Here is a 27,526-nt window from a genome sequence, read left to right as displayed (position 1 = left end):
GATATAGATGGATATGGGAGACAGGGAACTCACTGAGTCTCGTCAGGTCGGGCTGGGTCTCAAGGGTGTAGGAGGCTGGCCTGGTTTGTAGTGGGTACCAAGGGGTACTTACACTCTGCACCAGGTCCAGATATCCCTTATTAGTGTAGAAGAGGTGCCTAGCAGTTTAGGCTGATAGAAAATGGTAGCTTAGCAGAGCAGCTTAGGCTGAACTAGGAGACATGCAAAGCTCCCACTATACCACTGGTGTCATATGCACAATATCATAAGAAAACACAATACACAGATATACTAAAAATAAAGGTACTTTATTTTTATGACAATATGCCAAAAGTATCTCAGTGAGTACCCTCAGTATGAGGATAGCAAATATACACAAGATATATGTACATAATACCAAAATTATGCAGTAATAGCAATAGAAAACAGTGCAAGCAATGTATAGTCACAATAGATTGCAATGGGATCACATAGGTAAAGGGGCAACACAAACCATATACTCCAAAAGTGGAATGTGAACCACGAATGGACCCCAAACCTATGTGAGCTTGTAGAGGGTCGCTGGGACTGTAAGAAAACAGTGAGGGTTAGAAAAATAGCCCACCCCAAGACCCTGAAAAGTGGGTGCAAAGTGCACCTAAGTTCCCCAGAGAGCACAGAAGTCGTGATAGGGGAATTCTGCAAGGAAGACCAACACCAGCAATGCAACAACGATGGATTTCCAGACGAGAGGACCTGTGGAACAAGGGGACCAAGTCCAAGAGTCACGATCAAGTCGGGAGTGGGCAGATGCCCAGGAAATGCCAGCTGTGGGTGCAAAGAAGCTGCCACCAGGTGTTTGAAGCTGTGGATTCTTCAAGAACAAAGAGGACTAGGAACTTCCCCTTTGGAGGATGGATGTCCCATGTCGTGAAGAAGCTTGCAGAGGTGTTGCCACGCAGAAAGACCGCAAACAAGCCTTGCTAGCTGCAAGGGTTGCGGTTAGGGTTTTTGGATGCTGCTGTGGCCCAGGAGGGACCAGGATGTCGCCAATTGCGTGAGGAGACAGAGGTAGCGCCCAGCAAGACAAGGAGCCCACTCAGGAACAGACAGCACCCGCAGAAGTGCCGGAACAGGCACTACAAAGAAGAGTGAACCGGAGCTCACCTGAAGTCACAAAGGAAGGTCCCACGACGCCGGAGGACAACTCAGGAGGTCGTGCACTGCAGGTTAGAGTGTCGGGGACCCAGGCTCAGCTGTGCACAAAGGAAATCCTGTAAGAGAGCACAGGAGCAGGAGCAGCTGCAAATCACGCGGTACCCAGCAATGCAGTCTGGCGTGGGGAGGCAAGGACTTACCTCCACCAAACTTGGACTGAAGAGTCACTGGACTATCGGAGTCACTTGGATAGAGTTGCTGAGTTCCAGGGACCACGCTCATCGTGCTGAGAGGGGACCCAGAGGACCGGTGATGCAGTCTTTTGGTGCCTGCGGTTGCAGGGGGAAGATTCCGTCGACCCACGGGAGATTTCTTCGGAGCTTCTAGTGCAGACAGGAGGCAGACTACCCCCACAGCATGCACCACCAGGAAAACAGTCGAGAAGGCGGCAGGATCAGCGATACAAGGTTGCAGTAGTCGTCTTTGCTACTTTGTTGCGGTTTTGCAGGCTTCCAGCGCGGTCAGCAGTCGATTCCTTGGCAGAAGGTGAAGAGAGAGATGCAGAGGAACTCTGATGAGCTCTTGCATTCGTTATCTACAGAATTCCCCAAAGCAGAGACCCTAAATAGCCATAAAAGGAGGTTTGGCTACCTAGGAAGGAGGATAGGCTAGCAACACAGGTAAGAGCCTATCAGAAGGAGTCGCTGACGTCACCTGCTGGCCCTGGCCACTCAGAGCAGTCCAGTGTGCCAGCAGCACCTCTGTTTCCAAGATGGCAGAGGTCTGGAGCACACTGGAGGAGCTCTGGGCACCTCCCAGGGGAGGTGCAGGTCAGGGGAGTGGTCACTCCCCTTTCCTTTGTCCAGTTTCACACCAGAGCAGGGCTGGGGGATCCCTGAACCGGTGTAGACTGGCTTATGCAGAAATGGGCACCATCTGTGCCCATCAAAGCATTTACAGAGGCTGGGGGAGGCTACTCCTCCCAAGCCATGACACCTTTTTCCAAAGGGAGAGGGTGTAACACCCTCTCTCTGAGGAAGTCCTTTGTTCTGCCTTCCTGGGCCAGGCCTGGCTGGACCCCAGGAGGGCAGAAACCTGTCTGAGGGGTTGGCAACAGCAGCAGCTGCAGTGAAACCCCGGGAAAGGTAGTTTGGCAGTACCTGGGTCTGTGCTAGAGACCCGGGAGATCATGGGATTGTCTCACCAATGCCAGGATGGCATTGGGGGGGGCAATTCCATGATCTTAGACATGTTACATGGCCATGTTCGGAGTTACCATTGTGAAGCTATACATAGGTAGTGACCTATGTATGGTGCACGCATGTAATGATGTCCCCGCACTCACAAAGTCCGGGGAATTTGCCCTGAACAATGTGGGGGCTCCTTGGCTAGTGCCAGGGTGCCCACACACTAAGTAACTTAGCACCCAACCTTTACCAGGTAAAGGTTAGACATATAGGTGACTTATAAGTTACTTAAGTGCAGTGGTAAATGGCTGTGAAATAACTTGGACATTATTTCACTCAGGCTACAGTGGCAGGCCTGTGTAAGAATTGTCAGAGCTCCCTATGGGTTGCAAAAGAAATGCTGCAGCCCATAGGGATCTCCTGGAACCCCAATACCCTGGGTACCTCAGTACGATATACTAGGGAATTATAAGGGTGTTCCAGTATGCCAATGAAAATTGGTAAAATTGGTCACTAGCCTGTTAGTGACAATTTGGAAAGAAATGAGAGAGCATAACCACTGAGGTTCTGGTTAGCAGAGCCTCAGTGAGACAGTTAGTCATCACACAGGTAACACATACAGGGCACACTTATGAGCACTGGGGCCCTGGCTGGCAGGGTCCCAGTGACACATACAACTAAAACAACATATATACAGTGAAATATGGGGGTAACATGCCAGGCAAGATGGTACTTTCCTACACAACCCCCCCCAAACGAAGGACAATAAGACTATCCATGACCTGATGAGTCTTCATTGTCTAAGTGGAAATATCTGGAGAGTCCATCTGCATTGGAGTGGGTACTCCCAGGTCTATGTTCCACTGTATAGTCCATTCCCTGTAGGGATATGGACCACCTCAACAATTTAGGATTTTCACCTTTCATTTGTTTTAGCCAAAGTAGAGGTTTGTGGTCTGTCTGAACAATGAAGTGAGTGCCAAACAGGTATGGCCTCAAATTCTTCAGTGCCCAGACCACAGCAAAGGCCTCCCTCTCTATGGCAGACCAACGTTTTTCTCTAGGGGTCAACCTCCTGCTGATAAAAGCAACAGGTTGATCCTGGCCCTCAGACTTAAGTTGTGATAAGACTGCCCCAACCCCTAATTCAGATGCATCAGTTTGGACAATGAATTTTTGGGAGTAACAGGGGCTTTTCAGGACAGGTGCAGAGCACATGGCCTGCTTCAGCTCCTCAAAAGCTTTCTGACAGCTAGCTGTCCATAATACCTTTTTAGGCATTTTCTTAGATGTGAGGTCATTCAGAGGGGCTGCTATGGAGCCATAGTTCTTTATGAACCTCCTGTAATACCCAGAGAGGCCTAAGAAGGCTCTCACCTGGGTCTAAGTTGTAGGGGGAACCCAATCTATAATAGTTTGGATTTTCCCCTGAAGTGGTGCAATCTGTTCTCCACCTACCAGGTGTCCCAGATAAACCACTTTCCCCTGCCCTATCTGGCACTTTGAAGCCTTGATAGTGAGGCCTGCCTTTTGCAGGGCCTCCAAAACTTTCCACAGGTGGACTAGGTGATCATCCCAGGTGGAGCTAAAGACAGCTATATCATCTAGATATGCTGCACTAAAAGCCTCCAACCCTTGCAGGACTGTATTCACCAACCTCTGAAAAGTGTCAGGTGCATTTTTCAACCCAAAAGGCATTACTGTGAATTGGTAGTGCCCTCCAATGGTTGAAAATGCAGTTTTTGCTTTAGCATCCTCTGATAATTTGATCTGCCAATACCCTGCAGTCAAATCAAAGGTGCTTAGATACTTGGCAGATGCCAGTGTATCTATTAGCTCATCTGCCCTGGGTATAGGGTGAGCATCAGTTTTAGTTACCTGGTTGAGACCTCTGTAATCTACACAAAATCTAATTTCCTTCTTTCCATCTTTGGAATGAGGTTTTGGTACAAGTACCACAGGAGAGGCCCAGGGACTTTCAGAGTGCTCAACCACTCCCAGTTCAAGCATTTTCTGAACCTCTTGTTTTATGCAGTCTCTGACATGGTCAGGCTGCCTATATATCTTACTTTAGACAGGTAAGCTGTCTCCAGTATCTATAGTGTGCTCACACCAAGAAGTGGTGCCTGGCACAGTAGAAAAGAGTTCAGAAAACTGACCCAGGAGATTTATGCAGTGGTCTTTCTGCTCAGCAGTAAGACAATCTGCCAAAACTACACCTTCCACTAGAGCATCTTATTCTGTGGAAGAGAAGAGATCAGGGAGAGGGTCAATCTCTTCTTCCTGTCCTTCATCTGTTGCCATGAGCAGGGTGAGATCAGCCCTGTCATAGTAGGGTTTTAGGCGATTGACATGGAGCACCCTAAGGGGACTCCTGGCAGTGCCCAAGTCAACCAAGTAGGTGACTTCTCCCGTTTTCTCAACAATAATGTGGGGTCCACTCCATTTGTCTTGGAGTGCTCTTGGGGCCACAGGCTCCAAGACCCACACTTTCTGCCCTGGTTGGTACTGAATCAGAACAGCCTTCTGGTAATGCCATTGCTTTTGGAGCTCTTGGTTGGGCTGAAGGTTTTTACTGGCCTTTTTCATATACTCAGCCATTCTGGATCTTAGGCCAAGTACATAGTCCACTATGTCTTGCTTAGGAGCTTTTAAAGGTTGTTCCCAACCCTCCTTAACAAGTGTTAGAGGACCTCTTACAGGGTGTCCAAATAGGAATTCAAAGGGGCTGAAGCCCACTCCTTTTTGGGGTACCTCCCTGTAAGCAAAAAGGAGGCAATGTAACAGGACATCCCATCTCCTGCTGAGTTTTTCAGGGAGTCCCATTATCATTCCTTTGAGAGTTTTATTAAACCTCTCAACCAGTCCATTTGTTTGTGGATGATAGGGTGTGGTGAACTTGTATGTCACACCACATTCCTTCCACATGGCCTTTAAGTAAGCAGACATGAAGTTGCTACCCCTGTCTGATACCACCTCTTTTGGGAAGCCCACCCTGGAAAAGATTCCCAGGAGGGCCTTTGCCACTGCAGGAGCTGTAGTGGTCCTTAGAGGAATTGCTTCAGGATATCTGGTGGCATGGTCCACTACCACCAAAATAAACCTATTGCCTGAAGCAGTAGGAGGGTCAAGGGGGCCAACTATGTCAACCCCTACCCTTTCAAAGGGTACCCCAACCACAGGTAGTGGAATAAGGGGAGCCTTTGGAGTGCCACCTGTTTTGCCACTGGCTTGACAGGTTTCACAGGACTTACAAAATTCCTTTGTGTCCTCTGACATTCTAGACCAATGAAACAAGGGGACAAGTCTGTCCCAAGTTTTCATTTGCCCTAAATGTCCAGCCAAGGGAATGTCGTGGGCTAGAGTTAGGAGGAACTCTCTGTATTGCTGAGGAATCACCAATCTCCTGTCTGCTCCAGGTTTTGGATCCCTTGCTTCAGTATACAAGAGGTTGTCCTCCCAGTAAACTCTGTGAGAGTCACTGACATCCCCATTTTGCTGTTTGACAGCTTGCTGTCTTAGACCCTCTAGTGTGGGACAGGTCTGCTGTGCCACACTCAGCTCCTCCCTGGCAGGCCCTTCTCCACCCAAAAGCTCAGCAGTGTCTGCTTCCAGCTCCTCTGGTGTAGGTTCTGCACAGGGTGGAAATTCTTCTTCCTCAGAAGTTGAATCCACTGTAGAGGGAGGGATAGTAGGTAGTATTTTACCTTTACTAACCCCAGCTTTAGGGAGCACTTGGTCCATTCTTCCAGGATCCAAGTCACCCTGTCCTTTTTGCTTTTTGGCCTGAGCCCTTGTCAAAGCAAAAATATGCCCAGGAATGCCCAGCATTGTTGCATGAGCCTCCAACTCCACTTCTGACCAAGCTGATGTCTCTAAATCGTTCCCTAGTAGACAGTCTACAGGTAAATATGAGGCAACCACAACTTTCTTTGGACCAGTAACCCCCCCCCCCCAGTTGAGATTCACAACAGCCATGGGGTGGCTAAGTGTGTTGTTATGAGCATCAGTCACTTGGTACTGGTGACCAAGTAGGTGTTGTTCAGGGTGGACCGGTTTCTCTATTACCATGGTAACACTGGCACCTGTGTCCCTGTAGGCCTGAACCTCAACACCATTTATTAGGGGAAGTTGCTTGTACTTATCCATATTAAGGGGACAAGCAACCAAGGTGGCCAAATCAATGGCACCTTCAGAGACTAGTACAGCCTCTGTGGTCTCCCTAACAAGACCAACCCCAACTAAATTACCAAAAGTGAGCCCAGCTACTCCCTTGGTTTGGCTATTAGTAGGTTTGCTCCCACCACCACTGCTAATACTAGGGGCACTAGGTGTAGCAGCAGGGGTTGAAGTGGTGGGAGGCTTGGTGCTTTTCTTTGGACAACTGGCATCAGTTGTCCAATGGCCTTTTACTTTACATAAATAGCACCATGGTTTCTTTACTTGATTAGAAGAGGATTTGGACCCACCACCCCCACCAGAGTGTTTTTGTGGGCCTGGTGAAGACTCATTTTTAGATTTGTCCCCACCCTTGTCTAAAGACTTACCATCCTTCTTCTTGGCATCCTTGTCACCCCCTGCATGAACTTTTCTGTTCACTCTTGTTCTGACCCATTTGTCTGCCTTCTTTCCCAATTCTTGGGGAGAGGTCAGATCTGAGTCCACTAGATACTGGTGCAACAAATCAGACACACAATTATTAAGAATATGCTCTCTCAGGATTAAGTTATACAGGCTTTCATAGTCAGAAACTTTACTGCCATGTAACCACCCCTCCAAGGCCTTCACTGAATGGTCAACAAAGTCTACCCAGTCTTGTGAAGACTCCTTTTTGGTTTCTCTCAACTTGATCCTGTTCTGTTCAGTGGTTAAGCCATAACCATCTAGGAGTGCATTCTTAAGAACTTTCCTTTACAGTAAGGAGCCTATCCCTACCCTTTCCACTGAAAGATAGCCATAGGATAGCAGCCCACTGCCTTTGAGGGATCCCCTGTACAATACAGGCCCTCTCAAGTGCAGCAAACCACTTGTTAATGTCATCCCCATCCTTATAAGGGGGAACTATCTTATGCAGATTCCTAGAATCATGCTCTTTCCCAGGATTACTATCTGTAATACTGCTACTGCCACCATGGGGTCCTAACCCCAACCTCTGTCTTTCTTTTTCTAAGTCTAATGATTCCCTGTCTAGAGCCAGCTGTTGCTGTTTAAGCTTCAGCCTGGACTCTTCCACTCTCAATCTATTGAGTACCCTTTCTAACACTCTGTCATCAAGGTGTGTGGGTTGGGCATGCCTAGACACAGAAGAATGGTGTGAATGGACAGAGGGAGACCTGTCCCTAACAGATGGCACTCTAACAACCTGGCCTAAAGGAGTAATCTCCCTACTGTGATGAGAACTCACATAAGTACCAGCCATGCTAGGTGGCCTGCTAAGGGGCAGGTTGGGAAGAATACTATCTAACACTTTTACTGGGGCTACCCCAGAATCAGAGGGTGAACCATCTGCTAATTTCTCACCTGATGTGCCACCTAAGGACTTATAATTTTCAATGAGCATATTAACCAACAATCCTCTAGAAGGATTCTTCCCTACCCCTAAACCTCTATCAACGCAGAGACTCCTTGCTTCTTTCCAGCTAAGGTGGTCATAAGCTGTGCTGGCCAGATCAAGAGCTTGGCCTGTACCACACATGATAGAAAAGAGTTTAAGGGACAGAAAAAGAAAGAAAAAGTTTCAGAACTTTTTAAGGAAACAGAAAAAAAACTTTTTCAACTTTTAAGAACTTTTTGAAAGTTTTAGAGGTACTTTTCAGCACTTAGCAATAAAGTAAGAGGAGAAAAGCAAAACTTTTTGTTTAGGTGTACATACACTGAACTTGTTTTGTATATTTTTCTCTTATGAAAAGTACAAAATGACAAAGTGGTAAGTAGTTGCAAGTACTTATCCCACAGCTGCACGACCAATGTAGGAGGCTGGCCTGGTTTGTAGTGGGTACCAAGGGGTACTTACACTCTGCACCAGGTCCAGGTATCCCTTATTAGTGTAGAAGAGGTGTCTAGCAGCTTAGGCTGATAGAAAATGGTAGCTTAGAAGAGCAGCTTAGGCTGAACTAGGAGACATGCAAAGCTCCCACTATACCACTGGTGTCATATGCACAATATCATAAGAAAACACAATACACAGATATACTAAAAATAAAGGTACTTTATTTTTATGACAATATGCCAAAAGTATCTCAGTGAGTACCCTCAGTATGAGGATAGCAAATATACACAAGATATATGTACACAGTACCAAAATTATGCAGTAATAGCAATAGAAAACAGTGCAAGCAATGTATAGTCACAATAGATTGCAATGGGGGCACATAGGTATAGGGGCAACAAAAGTGGAATGCGAACCACGAATGGACCCCAAACCTATGTGAGCTTGTAGAGGGTCGCTGGGACTGTAAGAAAACAGTGAGGGTTAGAAAAATAGCCCACCCCAAGACCCTGAAAAGTGGGTGCAAAGTGCACCTAAGTTCCCCAGAGAGCACAGAAGTCGTGATAGGGGAATTCTGCAAGGAAGACCAACACCAGCAATGCAACAACGACGGATTTCCAGACGAGAGGACCTGTGGAACAAGGGGACCAAGTCCAAGAGTCACGATCAAGTCGGGAGTGGGCAGATGCCCAGGAAATGCCAGCTGTGGGTGTAAAGAAGCTGCCACCGGGTGGTAGAAGCTATGGATTCTGCAAGAACGAAGAGGACTAGGAACTTCCCCTTTGGAGGATGGATGTCCCACGTCGTGAAGAAGCTTGCAGAGGTGTTCCCACGCAGAAAGACGGCAAACAAGCCTTGCTAGCTGCAAGGGTTGCGGTTAGGGTTTTTGGATGCTGCTGTGGCCCAGGAGGGACCAGGATGTCGGCAATTGCGTGAGGAGACAGAGGGGGCGGCCAGCAAGACAAAGAGCCCACTCAGGAACAGACAGCACCCGCAGAAGTGCCAGAACAGGCACTACGAAGAAGAGTGAACCGGAGCTCACCCGAAGTCACAAAGGAAGGTCCCACGACGCCGGAGGACAACTCAGGAGGTCGTGCACTGCAAGTTAGAGTGTCGGGGACCCAGGCTCGGCTGTGCACAAAGGAAATCCTGTAAGAGTGCACAGGAGCCGGAGCAACTGCAAATCACGCGGTACCCAGCAATGCAGTCTGGCGTGGGGAGGCAAGGACTTACCTCCACAAAACTTGGACTAAAGAGTCGCTGGACTGTGGGAGTCACTTGGACAGAGTTGCTGAGTTCCAGGGACCACGCTTGTTGTGCTGAGAGGGGACCCAGAGGACCAATGATGCAGTCTTTTGGTGCCTGCAGTTGCAGGGGGAAGATTCCGTCGACCCACGGGAGATTTCTACTGAGCTTCTAGTGCAGAGAGGAGGCAGACTACCCCCACAGGATGCACCAGGAAAACAGTTGAGAAGGCGGCAGGATCAGCGATAGAAGGTTGCAGTAGTCGTCTTTGCTACTTTGTTGCAGTTTTGCAGGCTTCCAGCACGGTCAGCAGTCGATTCCTTGGCAGAAGGTGAAGAGAGAGATGCAGAGGAACTCTGATGAGCTCTTGCATTCGTTATCTACAGAATTCCCCAAAGCAGAGACCCTAAATAGCCAGAAAAGGAGGTTTGGCTACCTAGGAAGGAGGATAGGCTAGCAACACAGGTAAGAGCCTATCAGAAGGAGTCTCTGACGTCACCTGCTGGCCCTGGCCACTCAGAGCAGTCCAGTGTGCCAGCAGCACCTCTGTTTCCAAGATGGCAGAGGTCTGGAGCACACTGCAGGAGCTCTGGGCACCTCCCAGGGGAGGTGCAGGTCAGGGGAGTGGTCACTCCCCTTTCCTTTGTCCAGTTTCGCGCCAGAGCAGGGCTGGGGGATCCCTGAACCGGTGTAGACTGGCTTATGCAGAGATGGGCACCATCTGTGCCCATCAAAGCATTTCCAGAGGCTGGGGGAGGCTACTCCTCTCAAGCCCTGAAACCTTTTTCCAAAGGGAGAGGGTGTAACACCCTCTCTCTGAGGAAGTCCTTTGTTCTGCCTTCCTGGGCCAGGCCTGTCTGGACCCCAGCAGGGCAGAAACCTGTCTGAGGGGTTGGCAGCAGCAGCAGCTGCAGTGAAACCCCGGGAAAGGTAGTTTGGCAGTACCCGGGTCTGTGCTAGAGACCCAGGGGATCATGGGATTGTCTCACCAATGCCAGGATGGGGGGCAATTCCATGATCTTAGACATGTTACATGGCCATGTTCGGAGTTACCATTGTGAAGCTATACAGAGGTAGTGACCTATGTATAGTGCACGCGTGTAATGGTGTCCCCACACTCACAAAGTCCGGGGAATTTGCCCGGAACAATGTGGGGGCACCTTGGCTAGTGCCAGGGTGCCCACACACTAAGTAACTTAGCACCCAACCTTTACCAGGTAAAGGTTAGACATATAGGTGACTTATAAGTTACTTAAGGGCAGTGGTAAATGGCTGTGAAATAACGTGGACATTATTTCACTCAGGCTGCAGTGGCAGGCCTGTATAAGAATTGTCAGAGCTCCCTATGGGTGGCAAAATAAATGCTGCAGCCCATAGGGATCTCCTGGAACCCCAATACCCTGGGTACCTCAGTACCATATACTAGGGAATTATAAGGGTGTTCCAGTATGCCAATGTAAATTGGTAAAATTGGTCACTAGCCTGTTAGTGACAATTTGGAAAGAAATGAGAGAGCATAACCACTGAGGTTCTGGTTAGCAGAGCCTCAGTGAGACAGTTAGTCATCACACAGGTAACACATACAGGGCACACTTATGAGCACTGGGGCCCTGGCTGGCAGGGTCCCAGTGACACATACAACTAAAACAACATATATACAGTGAAATATGGGGGTACCATGGCAGGCAAGATGGTACTTTCCTACAAAGGGTTAGTATCACCCTCACCGTATCACCGTTGCCCCTCAACCGCTCCACTCGCACCACTCGGACGTTTCCTGCTGTTTCCTGTGAGCCTAGTGTGGGCTCACTGACAGTGGGGGCTTTAGCGGTCGTTAGTCAGCAGTCCGGGACTCTCTCCTCAGCACGTTTCTCCCGGCGTTTTATTTTGGTGCTTGCAGACTGAGAGGATCATCCTCCTCCCCTCCTCTCTGGTTGCTAGCTGGATCTGGTCGCCGGCTCCTTTTTGGTCTAGGCAGGGGGCGCAGGGGCTGGGGCTACGACACTGGTGTAGTGTGAGGCGCAGTTCCTTTCTGCTCCCCACTGGTTGTCAGGACCCCTGTGTGGTAGAATCCCTGGCCCTTGCTGTTGGTGCTGTTGATGTGATCCAAGGTAACCCCAAGACAAGCGAGGCCGCTGGCAGCTGGGGGCTACGAGCCGCAAGGATAAACAAGGCTGGTAGGCAGCAGGTGGCAGAGGGGGTCCCCTGGGGCCACAGAATCGCGGACCGCAGCAGCTACGGCCGCGAGATGGGTGAGGCCACAAGGGCTGTGAATCCAATATGCAAGAGGTGGCGAGCGGCAGGCAACAAGGCTGCAAGAGCAGTAGCAGTCAGCCGGCTGAGATGGTGTAGATGGATTAGACAGAGAAGACAGACTGAACGCCTGAAGAGGGTCCACTGTTTGCCACTCCACTCTACACCACTCACCTCAATGGCACTCACCTCTGAGGTATTAGCACTCTGCAACACTCCACTCTAAGATACTCAATGCACTCTACACCACTCCACTCTAGGTCACTTTACTCCACTCAACACCACTCCACTTTTACAACACTTTAATTCATTCTATGTCACTCCACTCTCTTCTATGACACTTTACTCCATGTTACACCTCTCCAGTCTACTCCCCTTCACTCTATTCCCTCCACTCTACGTCACTCCACTCTGCATCCCTCCACTCTATGCCCCTTCACTCTAGACCCTCTGCTCTATGACACTCCACTCTACACCACTCCAGCCCACTTGATGACACTTTATACCACTCCATGCCCCTCCATTCTACACCCCTCTACTCTATGCACCTCCACTCAAATGTCCCTCCAATCTACAGCACTTTACTCCACTCTACTCTACGTTCCTCCTCTCTACCCCCCTCCACTCTATGCTCCTCCACTTTACAACTCCCCACGCTATGACCCATAATGTACACCACTCTATGCCACTCCGTGTCACTCCATGCCACTTTACAACACTTTACTCCACTCTACTCTATGCCACTCCACTTTATTCTATGACACTTTAGTTCACTCTATGCCCCTTCAATCTACACCCCTCCACTCTATGCCCCGCCACCCTAATACCACCCACTCTACTTCCTTAATCTCTATGCCCCTCTGCTTTTGACCGAAGGCTCGACAGAGCTCCACTCTACTCCACTCTATCCCTCTTTTCACTATGGTACTTTACTCCACTCTACTCTATGCTTCTCTCTACACCCCTTCACTCTATGCTCCTTCACTCTATGAGCCTCCACTCTAAGACCCTCCACTCTACAACCACTCTATGCCACTTTACACCACTTCACGCCATTCTACAATACTCCATGACACTCTACGCCACTCCCTTCTACACCACTCTACTCCACTGTCCAGCACTGTACTCTGCTCCTCATTACAACACTTCACACCACCAAAGCCATTCCATGACACTCCACGCCACTCTATGCCACTCTACTCTACTGTACACCAACTCCACTCTATGACACTCCCTGACATTCTATGACACTCTACGATACTCCATTGTACCACATTCTACTCCACTCTATTCCACTCTACTCCAATCTAAACCACCCTACTCCATGACATTCTATGCCACTCCTTGCCACTCTATGTCCCTTTACTCTGCAAGAATGTAACCCAGTCTGCTCTCCACTCCATGACCTTCTACTCTAAGACACTCCACTCTGTGACACTCTATGATACTCTACTACACTCTATGCCCCTGCACTCTATGCCACTCTGCGCCACTCTACTCCACTCCACTCCACTCTACTCCACTCTGCTCTATTCTACTCTACTGTACTCTACTCTACTCTACTCTACTCTGCTCTACTCTATGCCTCTCCACTCTAAGATACTCCACTCCATGACAAGCCGTTCTATCCCAATCCACTATAAACACTCCAATCTATGACGTTCCACTCCACGACACCTTATGACACTCCACTCTGCAAGACTCTACTCCACTCCACTCTACACCACCCCGCTCTCTTCAGAACACTAAACTCCATTTTACTTCACAATTCTCCACTTTACTGAACTCTACACCAATCCACTCTACACCACTCAACACTTCACTCTGTGCTACAACACTCTACGATGCTCAGCTGTATGCTGCTCCACTCTACACCACTCTACTCCACTCTGCACCACTTTACTTCAATCTACTCCACTCTACTCTACTCTGCACCACTACACCCTACACCACTCTTCTCCACTCCATTACACTCCATGACTCTCTACGCTATCACCCTCTACTCTATGACCATCCATTCAATGATACTCAACTTTATGAAACTCCACTCTACATCACTTTAATATACTCCAATCTACACAACTCGCCAACATGCTACTCCACTCTATGACAGTCCACCCTATGACACTTTACTCCACCTATGCCATGCCACTCTACTCTACTCTATGACTCTCATCTCCACTCTACAACACAGTACTTCACTCTACGCAACTCTCTCTCCACTACTCCATGCCACTTTACTCCAATCTGTGCAACTCTACCCTACTCCACTCTATGTCACACTGCTCCACTCTTTTCTCAACGCTACTCTACAGCACTCCACTTTATGCCACTCTATGCCAATGACTGTACAACACTCTATGTCACTCTGCAACACTCTGCTCCACTCTATGCCCCTCCACTGAAGGCACATTCACTCTACACCCTCCACTCTACACCACTCCACTCTACACCACTCCACTCTATTACACACCACTCCACTTCACTCTACTCCGCTGTACTCCATGCTACTCCACTCTATGCCACTCCACTCTATGACACTACTCCATTCTATGATACAGCAAACTACTTCACTCTGTGACACTCCACTCCACTATACAACATACTACTTTAATCTACACAACTCTCTTTTCACTACTCATGCCACTTTATTCTACTCTACTGTATGCCACTCAACCTGCTCCATTCCACTGTACTGTATGACACACTGCTCCACTCTTCACCACTACTCCACTGTACACCACCTCACTTTATGCCACTCTTTGGCACCCAACTCTACAACACTGTATTCCACTCCACAACACTCTACTCCACTCAGTGCCCCTCCAGTATTCACCCATCCACTCTATGCTTCTCCACTCTACACCACCCCACACCACTCCAAACCACTCCACTCTACTCCACCCCACTCTTCTTCAGAACACTAAACTCCACTCTACTTCACAATTCTCCACTTTACTGAACTCTACACCAATCCACTCTACGGCACTCAACACCACTCCACTCCGCTCACAAATTACTCTAGACAGTTCTATTCTAATTTAGTAGTTATCGCTTAGTCTGGGATTTTGCTCCACACCAATGTACCCCTTTCAGGAATGATTTGTGCGCTCTATAAATCACATTAACATAGCATGTCTTCTCCACTATTCTCCACTCTAATCTACTCTACTTCACTCCACTCTACTCCTTGCCACTCCATGACAATCCACAATACTCCACTCTATGGCACTCAACTCTATGCTACTCAACACCAATGTATGCCACTCCAGTCTGTGGCACTTTACGCCACTATATGCCACTCCACTCTACAACAACACTTTGAACTCCATGCCACTCTTCCCTATGCCACTAACTTATAGCCTTACTGCACAGAAGCCATGCTAAAACGCTTTCCCAAAGCCAATAGCTCTTGCATAGTTAAGAACTATTGGCTTTGCCAATGCTTGTTTTAAACTGGTCTGGCTGAAACCACCATCAATAATTTACTGTTGGCTATGAGCAAAGCCAGTAATCATATGTTTCCCACAATTTTTCAGCTGATTTGCCCCAAAGAAAAAGAAAAAATGGTGACTGTGTGAAATTAGATTGTTGGTTGAGACGGGTGTGAGCCCTTTTCAAGCAACAGCCACAATCCTTGAAAGGGTGAACCACAAAAATCTCTAAACAAATCTGTGCTTAACCCTCTGGTAGCCTGATACAAAAGCAGGCAGGCTTAACTTTGAGGCAATGTGTAAAGTATGCATGCAGCACACAAAAAGCAATAAGGTGAAAACACAACACAAGAAAAAACCCATACCAACTTATAAAAATAGACCAAGAGATGTGCAATTTCAAAGATTTAAGGTAAGTATAGCTCCTAAAGGCACAAAGTGACACTCATGGTTATCTAGTCATGCAAAACCAAGTGAATGTCACAAGTTCAGGCTGACAGTGATGGAGTGCAGGCCAGATGCAGGGACCAGGTTAATCCCACTAAAAAAGTTGGGTTCTAAAGTCCAACACAATGGGTTCTGTTTGTGGTTGAGGAGAATGTGAGGAACAGAATGGACAATGCTGTCGCGTGAGAATCATGTTGAGCGTTCTGGACAGTTGCTACAGGAGATTCACACTGGCAGTCACTGCGGGCTGTGAATGATGTAGTGCAAAGTGCAAATCTCACATTGCCGATCATCACTGGTGGTTGCTGTAGCGCTAAGAATGTGGATTACCAGAGCTTCATATTGGCTGTTGGCGCGAGCCGCAAGGTCAGAGTCTGTAAATTAAATACTACTAGCGGCCCTGCAACAGATATTTTGCCACCCACTCAAGTAGCCTTTTTCAACATGACTCAAGCCTACTACTTCAGCTTTCAGTAATATGCAGTTATCAACCTTAAGGTAGGCCTTAAAAGGTCAAAGGCAGGGTACATTGCATTAAATTAAGAGTATTACATCTCCTGGTAGTGAAATACCCAGAGCCGTTTTTCACTGTTGTAAGACCTATTGTTCCCATTGATTAGCACTGGGTTGCCTTATTGCATTTAATGAGTGACTTAATAAGTGCTTACTTTAGATTGGGAGATGATTGATGTATACTGTTTACACTCAATTGAAATTAAATTTAAATTCCTCTTTAATGGTAAAGTCAGATTTTAATTTACAATTCTGGAAATTCCACTTTCAGAAAGTTGTAATTTCCTTTTCCTAATCAACTGTGCCTTCCTGCCATTGACCTGGGTCACATGACTGTGAATGGCTCTGTTGTTGGGGTTTCTGTTTTGTCTCAGACAGGGATATAAAGGTGGCTTAAGTGTGGACAGATTTAACCATCCTGGGAGGATGGTTTTGAGAGGAGTTGTACTCAATACTGAGTACATGTCGAAGGGTTTTGCCTATACACATGCAAAGGAACCTTACTCCAGGCCTGCCCTGCTTTATGCCACCTGAGACAGTTTTAAGCCTTGACCAGGGGAGAAGAAGAAACTTTCCAGAACCAGTGTTGTGGTAGGACATGGAGTCCCCCCACATAAAGGGTGGCACAAGGTATAAATATTAGACCTTTAGAGCCACTTTAAACAACACTCCCGGACCTTGGAAGACTTGCCTTGCTGTGCTGAAGAAGGAAGACTGAAACTGCTCGCCTTGCTCCCAGGCTCCCAAGAGTAACTTAAAGGTTCAACTAGCTGACCTCCTATGTGAACTACAGTGACACAACACGTTTAAGATGCATCCTTACAACTGTCTAGTTGCACAGCTGCAACTGGACCGTCTCGATCCCTGCTTTTGGCCTCTTCAGGAGTGAGTTATGACCCCCAGCAGGTGCCTTCAGGCTCTCGATCCTTGCCGGACATCAGTGCAGGCTCCTAAAAGATGAACATTTGAACATCCTAAAGTTTGGCCTCTTTGCAACTGCAAGCAGGCCCGTTCACACTGAAATTATGCTGCCTTTGACAACCACCAATACAAAACTCAGTTGGAACCTGCTCATCGCATCAACAGCAACCATCCATGATGACCAGCTACACAAGACCTTCACTGCATCCTACAGCAACAAGAGCCTGCCATGCCCAAAAATGTGAAGCTTCAGCAGTGACTGAATCTTCATGCTACATCAATGACCATCTGCAAAGCTCGACTTGCTCTTCGCATCAACAGGCTCCTCCTTGTGGCTCCCTCTAATGCAAACAGAATTCTTTGCGTCAGAGTTGAGAAGGTGATTCTTCAGCGGACTAACCTGGTCTCTGTACTCAACCTGCGCTCTATCGCAGTCAGCCAGAACTTGTGACTTTTCCCCGGTCTAGCATTGTCCGATAACTGAATGTGGCTCTTAGTGCTTTTAGGCTCAATTTTCACTAAAAACTTTGAAACTGAATATCTCTGGTTCTACTTATTGGGTTTTTGGTGTCCTTTTATTTGTTAGTTAGTTTGGAATTTTTCTTGTGTTGTATTCCACTTCATTACTGTGTGTGTTGCATACCTACGTTACACATTGTCTCTAATTTAAGCCTGCCTGCTTTTTTTTGTTTTGTTTATTGAGTAAATAAAACATGAATACAGTCAGACATAATGGCATGGTATGCAAATAAGAAGACATCGCAGCATATTGTACCAAATGGAAGTAACCAACTAATTAGGACAAGAGGAGTTGGGGGGATAGAAAGTAGGGGGAAAGAGGTGGTGGAGGGACTAAGTTAGATCCAGGTATACACTTGTCGGGGCATGGATGGTCATTGGTAGAGGAAAAGGAATAGACCCTGAAGTCTCCTAACCAATAAAAGAGTGAACTGCTGGGTAATGGGAAGACATTGACTAGCGTAGGGTAGCAGGGTATGATCCCAAACAATAGGGAATATCATAGTACAGTGTGGCAAGTCTGATAAAGCCATGTAGGGACAGATGGGATCTGAAGGGGGAGATGTGAAAGAGAGGAGAAAAAGGGGAGAGAGCAGAAGAGGGGGGGAGATGGGGTGTTAAGGACCCATCTGCTGTGCCTAATAGGTAACAGGGTGACACTGGGGGTAGTGTGACTGGGATTGTCCTGACGGAATGGCACCCATACTTTTAGAAAGATTACTGACTGATCCTGGAGATTATAGATGACACCTTCGTGGGCTGCTGTCTGGATCATTGCCACCGTCCGGTAGTCCGGTGAGGGTGGGGAAGTGAAGCGCCACTGCAGCAGGATGCACATTTTAGTGGTGCCTAAGGCTGTGTGCAAGAGTCATATTTGCAGTCAGGAGAGGTTTGGTGAGTCTCCTGTATCATGGATGATTAGCAGGGCATGGCTCATGGGCATTGTCAGTGGCATCACGGTCTCTAGGATAGGCCTCACTGCTCACCAGAAGGGTTGTACTGAGGGAAACTCACAAAGTATGTGGGCTAAGTCACAGTAGGTAGCCAGGCATCTCCAGCAATTCATGTGTGGTAGGAGGCAAGCTCTATGAAAATTGGCTGGTGTCCAATGGCAATCGTGGAGTGCCTCTGTCTAGGGATTCCATAATGTTGGGCCAGTCTTCCTCTTCTATTGCAATCTGGGATCAGCTTTGCCACTTGGTTCGGATAGTGGAGAGGAGGGGCTGTGAGTAAATGTTTTTCAGTAGGAGTTCATAAAAGCCTGACATAACGCCCTTAAAGCTACCCCATGTCCTGAGATAAGATAGTATTGGGGAGGACCAGGCCACTCCGTAGGCAGTGCTGCAACTGTAGATGCTGCAATTCCTGGGAGGGCTGTAGGCCAAAATCCTTTTGCAACTGCCTAAAGGACTTGAGGTCGCCATCAGCCAGGATTTGGTCCAGAGTGATGATCCCCTTGTGTGCAAGTGGTCCCATTTTATGGTATTCCCTCCAACGCATAGGCTGCTTTTATGCCACAAGGGAGCGTACTCGTTTAGGCGTGGAGGGACACGAGGAGGCGGTGTGCTTTGTTCCACGCTTTGTGCATGGCCAGGAGCATCAGGTTTCAAAGGTGCATGCAGAACAGATCACCCTTGCACATGGGTCTGAGGCCAGAGCCACAGGAAAGAACTGATCGTTCAGTGAGTACCCAGCCTTTCGGGCATCATATATGAATGCTGTGACATATGAAGGGACAGAGAGTAGTGTTCCACTGAAGGGAGTCTTAGGCACCCGTAGGAGCGACGTGCTGGAAGTGTGGCGAGGCCAAGAATGGTCAGCGAGAGCTCCAGACAAATGACAGTATCTGTGCATCAATGCAGCGGAGCATCGGTAATGAAACCTGGAGGGGAAGCATACCTAGCACATATGTAAAGCATGAAAGCGTGACCATTCTTATTGCTTGTACCCCGCCCCACATAGAGAGCTGCAGGTGTGACCACTTGTCGAAGTCTGTTGTTAAGCGGTCAGTGAGGAGGTCCAGGTGGTCAGGAATCATGTGCTCTAATCCCTGATTAACTAGGATTCCTAAATACTTGAGGTGCCACAGTACCCACCGGAAAGGGTAATAGTAGCTTGTGTGGTGATGCGGGGTAGGGGTAGAGTTTCACACTTACGACAGTTCACTTTTTGGCTGGACAAGTCTGCAAAATTATCAATAATCTCCATTAAGGCAGGTAGGGAGAGTGTCAGGTCTGCCAAAGTTAAGAGAGTAAAGTCCGCATAAAAATGGATTTTGGACTCCTCTCTAAGATCACTTTGAATCAGAAAAGGATTGGACAGGAAGCCTCCGCAGTTGACCTGAGCTGTGGTGTTCTCTTATAGTAATCAAACCTTGGTAATGAACTGTTCACCCAAACCAAAGCACCGTAATGCTGCAAAGAGATAACCCCATACAATACAGTCAAATGCCTTTTTGGCGCCAAGGATTTATCTGGTATATCCTTGGCCGTCCACAGGGCGTGGGACAGGGTACGGAGGTGATTTTTAGAGGTGTGGTACAAATCCCAACTGGGTGTTGTGTATCAAGGAGGGTATGACTTTGAGGAAACGAGCCACCAATGCAGTGGCAAGGATCTTAATGTCCATGTTAGGGAGCAAGATTAGTCTGTAATTACTGCACTGAAGGGTGTTCCTCCCTGGTTTGGAGATGATGGCAATTACCGCTCTGTTGGAAATAGAAACTGAGGAGCATGATTGTTTGGCCTCTTGGAATGTCGGATGGAGGTTGCCCACTGTCTCTTCCCATCTCCCTCCCGCCCCGGAGCTTTGTGGTATGGAAGTCTAGAGATCACCTGTGCTATTTCAGTCTTAATTTCACCATCCAGAAGGGCACGTCCCTCGTCCGCCGAGCATGGGAGTCATACCCCATTCAAAAAGGCTTCCACCCTGGCACTATTGGCTATTGTTTCCAGTGTGTATAGCATCTTATAAAGGCTGCAAATTTGTCAACTATTTCTTGTGGTCTAGTGAGGACTGTGCCAACCGCATGTGTGGCTTCAAGCTGTTACAGTTGTGCTGCCAGTAGGCCTCCCGGCTTTCTCACCTTGCTCATAATGGGGGTGGAGTAAGGTTACCCAGTCGTCGTCATCACTCAATATTGTGTTTTGGGGTGTTACAGGTGCTCCTCGGGGGAGGGGAAATCTAAGGAGTGTGAGGGAGGTGGGAGTACACTGAAGATAAGAAGATGGGGAGGAGGTAGCAGTGATGTGGGGACCCTCAGGTCCAGTCTAGGCTGAACTGTATGTGAGTCAGTGAAGAAGCAAGGAAAGAGAATGATAGAGAGAGATAAGAGAGAGTGAGGGGGTGAGAACAAAAGAAGGCGAGGGATCCAATTAAACAGAGGATAAAGAAGAAGAACGTGAGATGGATCGGGTAGTGGTGGCCTAGGCCGGACCAGAACTCCAGGGCCTAGGTCTGCAGAATGTGGGTCTAAACCTGTGGACCTGATGCCCCATGGGGAACCCCTTCAGGGAGGCAGGGCAGGCATTAGAGGCAATCTAATCCTGTGCATACAGGCACAGAGTGGTGGGAGGATTGTAGGAGGGAAAGGAATGTCATTGAGGCCAAGTGTGGCGGACCCTCAACAAGCTACAGTGGGAGGGAAGGGTGCCGCGGGAATAAAGGAAGGGGGGGCACTATGTCTTTGCTCTTTTTTTCCCTGTTGGCAAGCATCCCCCAAGACATTACTCTGAGCAGAGCGAGTTATCACTGTCTGCAGCATTTAATCAGCAAAATAGTATTAGGCATGCAAACAAGTAACCAACAGACCACCAAATGAAGGTCTACGTCTGTCATCTTCCTGGTTGAGGCATATAAGTGGGTTGAGGATACAAACGTATCAGGTGGTGTTGTCAGTAGAGGAGACAGGCTTCAGAGGGACCTCGATTTGTCCCTATCTTGAAGTTGAGTAATGTGGACCCCCTCCTGTAATGCTTGGTCCCTGTCTCCAGTTGGTCTTGATAGTCTTTCATGATCCCTCCCTCTGTGGTGTGACCCTGCCTTTCTTGGCCATCTGCCCCCTTGATTGGGGGAGGAGTCGGTGATGTGCGAGGGTGACATTCCTGGGACATGGAGGGCTCCACTGGTGCCACTTCCATGTTTGGGTTGGCAAGCGCACCCGTTGCAGTTCCAGTGGGGGATCAAAGGTGAGACTTGTGAGAGGGTAGTCAGGAGGGTAGCCATAAGAAAGTGCTTCATTTCAGATCCTATATTATTTTTCCTAGGGTTCCTGTCTTCCAGGTCAATAACCTTGCTGCGCAAATACAGGATTTCTTTGTCCCTGCCCAGAAGTTTATTAAGACGATCCTCTGTCGATGCGATGCATGTTTTCAATCTCGCCACTCGGTTCTGGAATCCCCCTATGTCCGAGTGAATGTATTTGGTTTTGCCTGTTAGCGCTGAAATGTTTGAGTCTATTGCTTCTAATCTATGGCTCACTGCTGTGATTTTGTTAAGGATACTTTCCCTGGGATTGTCTAGGGATTGGTGGGACATGTTCTCAGAGTGTCCTGGTGATGGGGGTGTCCAAGTATTGGCTAAAGGTCGGTGTTGAAACTGGACTTCTGAGAAAAGAAGTTGTCTAGCTGGATTACCTGGTTTACCTGCGGGCTTGCCAGGAGGCTTGCCAGGGGACATTTACAGTTTAGACACCCAAGTCACCCCCAAGGTAACCTCAAGACTCAGATATGAGCAGAGCATGGGTCAAGAACATCACCTCAGATAGGTCATAATTGCAGAGACAGGGAAGTGAAACATTCAAGTCATTCGGCAATACACCCTGTGTTGCAGGAACCTGAGAGGCCAGGACGCATGGTCTCCATCACAACGGATGGACGGGGGAGATCCTGATCCAGATCTTAGCAGTTGTTCAACGAGAGGAGGGGGAGTGCTAAGGTGCATCACAGAACATCATCTTTGGGCAGGTCTGACACAATAAAGGCAATGAAGAATGAGAGGCTGCGGGTCGCCAATCGTCTCGCCGGTGGTGGTCCTAGTTAACAGGCAGCCCATGGTGTATAGATGGGTGCCCTCCACTGCATGTAAGAGGCTGCTGCTAACACTCAGGGCCCACCAGCCCACAGAGCTCCATTTCAGGTGGCCATCTTCATTCGTGGCCAGACCATGCCCCCTTAGCCTGGCTGCTTTTGTGACAAACTACAAGAGGTTTAAGTACAAGTTAATTTTGTGACTTTTGTGGTTCACCCTGACAAGGATTGTGGTTGTTGTTTGAGTAGAGCACCTACCAACTACCCAATTTCTTGCAAGAGTGTTATTCATATTGGGCATCCGATGAAAGGCAGATGTTGTATGTCTGGAACAGCTCATGGATATCCCATATGTAGGGTTAGTCGAGGTAGGCAAAGCATAAAAAACTGTTCAATAATATCTTGAGTGAAACTCTGTGATGCCTTTCTTTTAGATGCAGCAAGGATGTATAGCCTTAGTGGAAACACTCTGAAATTTTAATGAATAGTTGATTAAGATTGACAGAAATGTTTAACCTAAACTTTATCAGGGTGCAACCTTTTAGACCATACAAATAAGTAATATGGTGGGTGGGTCCAGGTGTTTCAACAATTCAGGAAGGAAACTGCCCAACCTAAATGGGTAGTATCTACTCACCTGGATGTACGAAGAGATTATTCTTCAGTTCCTTACAAAACCTGAGGTATTCTTCTTTGATAATGTGTATTTTGGGATTTCCGGAATATGGCGCTGTGTACATGAAGGAGTCTGTCTTCAAACCTTTTCACAATTGAGTGGAAAGATTGTACGTTTGTTTAACAAGGCTGGTCTCATATTCCTAGATATTTGGGACTGGTGAACTATCTTGTGTGTTTAAGCACAATGTCTTAAACTGTGAACTCAAAGGATCAGTGAACTTTAGAGCATACACGATCAGGCAAATGAGAGGCAGCTTTATCAGTCCTTCATCTCAATGGAAAACTTTTCCTCAAGGTGTGAATGGTCGTGAATAGCAACCGCTGGACCTAGGCCACTACTCCACCATCATCTGTGCCCTGCTTCACATCTCTCCAAGACCAGTGCACCTATACTGTACCATTACATGCTCCATCACTCCGCTATTTGCCCTGTTCTGTTAGGACCAGTCCGCCACTTGAGGTATTCCATGAGCGCTATCCCACTATCCTTCTGCTTCCATGCTGTTCTGCTTCCCCTCTCAGTACCTCATACTTTAAGGAAAGTTGCCTCCGACGATGGCACTGAATTTCCTGCTGCAGGATATTTTACCACTGGGCATTTTGTTACAGGGAAATTTCGTTTAAAATTGGAAACATTTTCACTTAAAGTAAAGTCTGTCAAAGTCATGAACGTTCACCCAATTTTGAAAGGAGTGATGATCCTGACTTCATTCGATTTTGTGGTCAATGTTCTAACTTTATCCACTGCTCACTTCAGGAGAACTTTGTGAGCATGAGTAATAGGGGTACTGTTTATTGTTACTGGCACAGACTGAAGAAAGCGTTTTTGCAGTAAATTTGACGTGAGGGCCAATGGAAGTGTGTTGTCAAAAGTAAGACCTGCATTGTGAACCTCCTGCACTGGAGCAGGTGAGGTACAAGGATCTGAGACAAAAAAGCATACTGAGAAGATACTACAACACTATCTCAGTTTTCTTCTAATCAAGTCATCTAATTTCTTTTAATGGTAGACCTTGCCACACAGTTACCATTATTATTATTTCGTTTTCTATTTTAAGTGATTGTTCAATTTCGTACTTATACAAAAAACTGCTTAGTATGTTAGGGCATCACCTTTAACATTTTTAACAGTATTGCATGCTCAACATATTCGATCACGTGATATAGCAATGATTCGACCATTAGGTTCCAAACGTATAAGTGCTTAGGCAGAAAAATGTTGTTTCTTTAAATGTTTAGGAACAAATACACTTCTGGTTTGTATTTAATGACTTCTATGTAGATAAAACAACTCTCATTTTCTCAAGCAGTGGAGAGAGTGTAAACAACAGTGTAAAAATCTAAACAACTGGGGCTAGAATAAGTTAGCTAAATCTCGAGGTAGGGCCTTTGACACACTTTAAGATAAGACGAGTTAGGGCATTGGTTTCCACCAATACAGCTATAGGCTAACTGGTTATGTCGGGAGCAAAGGATACAGGAAGACATTTACTAACACCTTGCAGCTGGTTTGCGTCACAAAAGTGATACAAATGCAGAACAAGGTATTGGGTTTAGATTTGCCTTCCAATGAAAAATGCTGTTTTGAGTTGGAAAGTTGCCTGAAGTAACAAAGTAGTGCCAAATGATATGCACTACCTTGCACTTATTTGCATGAAGGGAGTGTTCAATAAATGGTAAGTGGGCATTTTCATGAAACCCCCCATGGGTAGACAGCACTTTGTGGCAAAAAGATACACCTCTTTAAGGTCGACAAGGTTTAAGGTAAGTGTCAATTTCGCAAATCTTTTCAAAGTTTGCATTCAGCACTCTAGTAAACAAATAATACAATGTGGGAAAAGTATTAAACAATGCCAAATCATAGTTTTTGTACTGGTAGGGTGTCATTCCAGTACAAAATCTGTTCTTGAGATCACGCACTATGGTGCATGGGCACAAAGCAGTTGAAAGTGAGCAAGTACAGGAGGAGAGAAAAACAGCACCATATCTTGATGGATATGGCTTTGATTTTTCCCCTCTCCCTTTGATGGAACACCGCTGCGCTGTGTTGCATGGATTTATAATAAATTCCCCTCACATTCTCAGTGGTAGTCTACAGGGTGCTGAAGTATCGTACCTGCTTCTTGTAACTAGAATCTACTGTCTGCCAGCAACATTTAAGAACACACTGTATTATGCACTTGGTGCCCAGAGCAATATGTAATATGTAGACCGATTCCCCCTAGCCCTTCTGATCTTTCATCAAGTCTCTGGGAGCATAACATCTTGTTCAAATTCAGCAACTTTCTTCCCCGCTACTCCACATGCTTTACCCCTGCCCTTTATGCAAAACGAATTTGAGAATTCATTTTAAAATCCTTTAGGGAGATATGGTCAAATGGTCTCGCCTGCCTAGATTACTGTGGCATTTTAAGATCTTTTGCATATAGTCAGCACTCTATTTCTTGTTAGTGAACAATGCCATGTCATGGGCTAACAGCCACTTCCCACGAAGACCAGCCAAGCTCAGTTAAAAGTCCCTAAATGCAATGTTCTATCCTTATTAGACTAAGATGTAGTACATATGGATTGAATAAATGACAACAACAAAGTAAACTGTTCAGAAATCGGCTTGTCTATATTTTTTCGTTTCAGGCATTTTTCTGCCAATGCATATTGCAGTCAAGGTCAAATGAGGCAGCTCTACAGAAGAGAAGTGCCTTTTATTTGGCTTCTATTTTCTTTACTAAATGCAGCAGCAGCACTGCAAATTAAAGGAGGATTTTGTCAGATGTACCATGAGAGCGGCCGCAAAAAGTGTTTTCAGATCGCACACCAACCTTTTGCAGCCCATCCTAGAATTTGTGATTCAGCCTGTGTCCTACTAGGATGCATCACAAAATCTCCTGTTGCATGCATCAGAGAATTGGCCTAATAAATACAACTAGGCAGGTCGCAACTTGAGACCTCATTAGATTGTCTACAAATACGGGGATGTTGGCATGCGAGGGACGACATAGCATCATCCATACCTTTGCATTCCAAAATGGTAAACTTTAAAATAAAATAGATACAAAAGTTCTGTTTTGGAAAACATCAAGGAGAGCAGGCAGTGAATATTTGGACTACTGCCTGCTTCCTCAAGGCTGCTGATATGATTCCAAAGGGAAAGGAGTCCCAAGGCCTCTCCTTCCTCTTTGCCAATTATTACATCCCCCATTGAGATGTTCGTAAATGATCAATGGTTTGAGACTACAGCTGGGATATAGCATATCCAATGACAACTAGGAGTGCGATTTTCGTGCCCTTTCCTAATTGTGGAATGGGGTTATTACATTTAAAAAAACTTTTTACACTTGCAAACCCTGTGAATTTGCAAATTTCAGGGCTTGCAAATGCAACATGGTTTAATAAGCCATTAATTACTGCATTTCACTGTAACTGATTTGAGTGTCTCTTGAAACATTTTTTGGGAATGCATTTAATGAATGTGAAATATTGATATCTGGGTACTGTTGTGTGTTCTACATTTGAATATGTCTATGGTCTTCGATTTGTTTCCTGAATATGTGTCTATTTGTATTTTTCATGACCATTTAATGGCTTTTACAGAGTTGTGAAACTGCGGTGCGAGCACTCTCTAAATACCACAATTAACACATGGCATAATGTATTACAACAACGTGCATGTAAAGGTTTGTTTAAATCATAATATACAAGTACACTTTTTTACATTAAGCCTTGAATTTGTAGCAATATGTGTATCAATATTCTCTTTAATAGCAAAACACAGAAACAAATAGAAAAATAAAAAATATTAGGGATCAATGAAAAAATGTAGTAAAACTACTTTCTGTCATATATACGCTGTTATTCACCAAATGTTGGCAATATTGTGAACTTTTTTTTACTTCTCATGGCAAAAGTATAGAGTTCACACATGCTAGTAAAGACACTGCAATACTTTAGGATTATGTAAAAACAAAACCCATAAGATTGTCTTTTGGGTCTAATTGTGTGTAATGGTGTACACTGCTTAAACTGCATGGTTGATAGGAAAGTGCCTTGAAAATAATGAATAATTGAATAAAGACATTTGTAATATGCACATTATGAACAATAAATATTTTAGCATCTGTCTGAACTCGTTGCCTAGAATAAATGAGTACGTGTTTTTCTTATGCTGCCCCGTGAGCA

The sequence above is a fragment of the Pleurodeles waltl genome, chromosome 1_1, assembly GCF_031143425.1.
Source record: "Pleurodeles waltl isolate 20211129_DDA chromosome 1_1, aPleWal1.hap1.20221129, whole genome shotgun sequence".
NCBI classification, from domain to species: domain Eukaryota; kingdom Metazoa; phylum Chordata; class Amphibia; order Caudata; family Salamandridae; genus Pleurodeles; species Pleurodeles waltl.
This window is presented reverse-complemented; position numbering follows the sequence as displayed.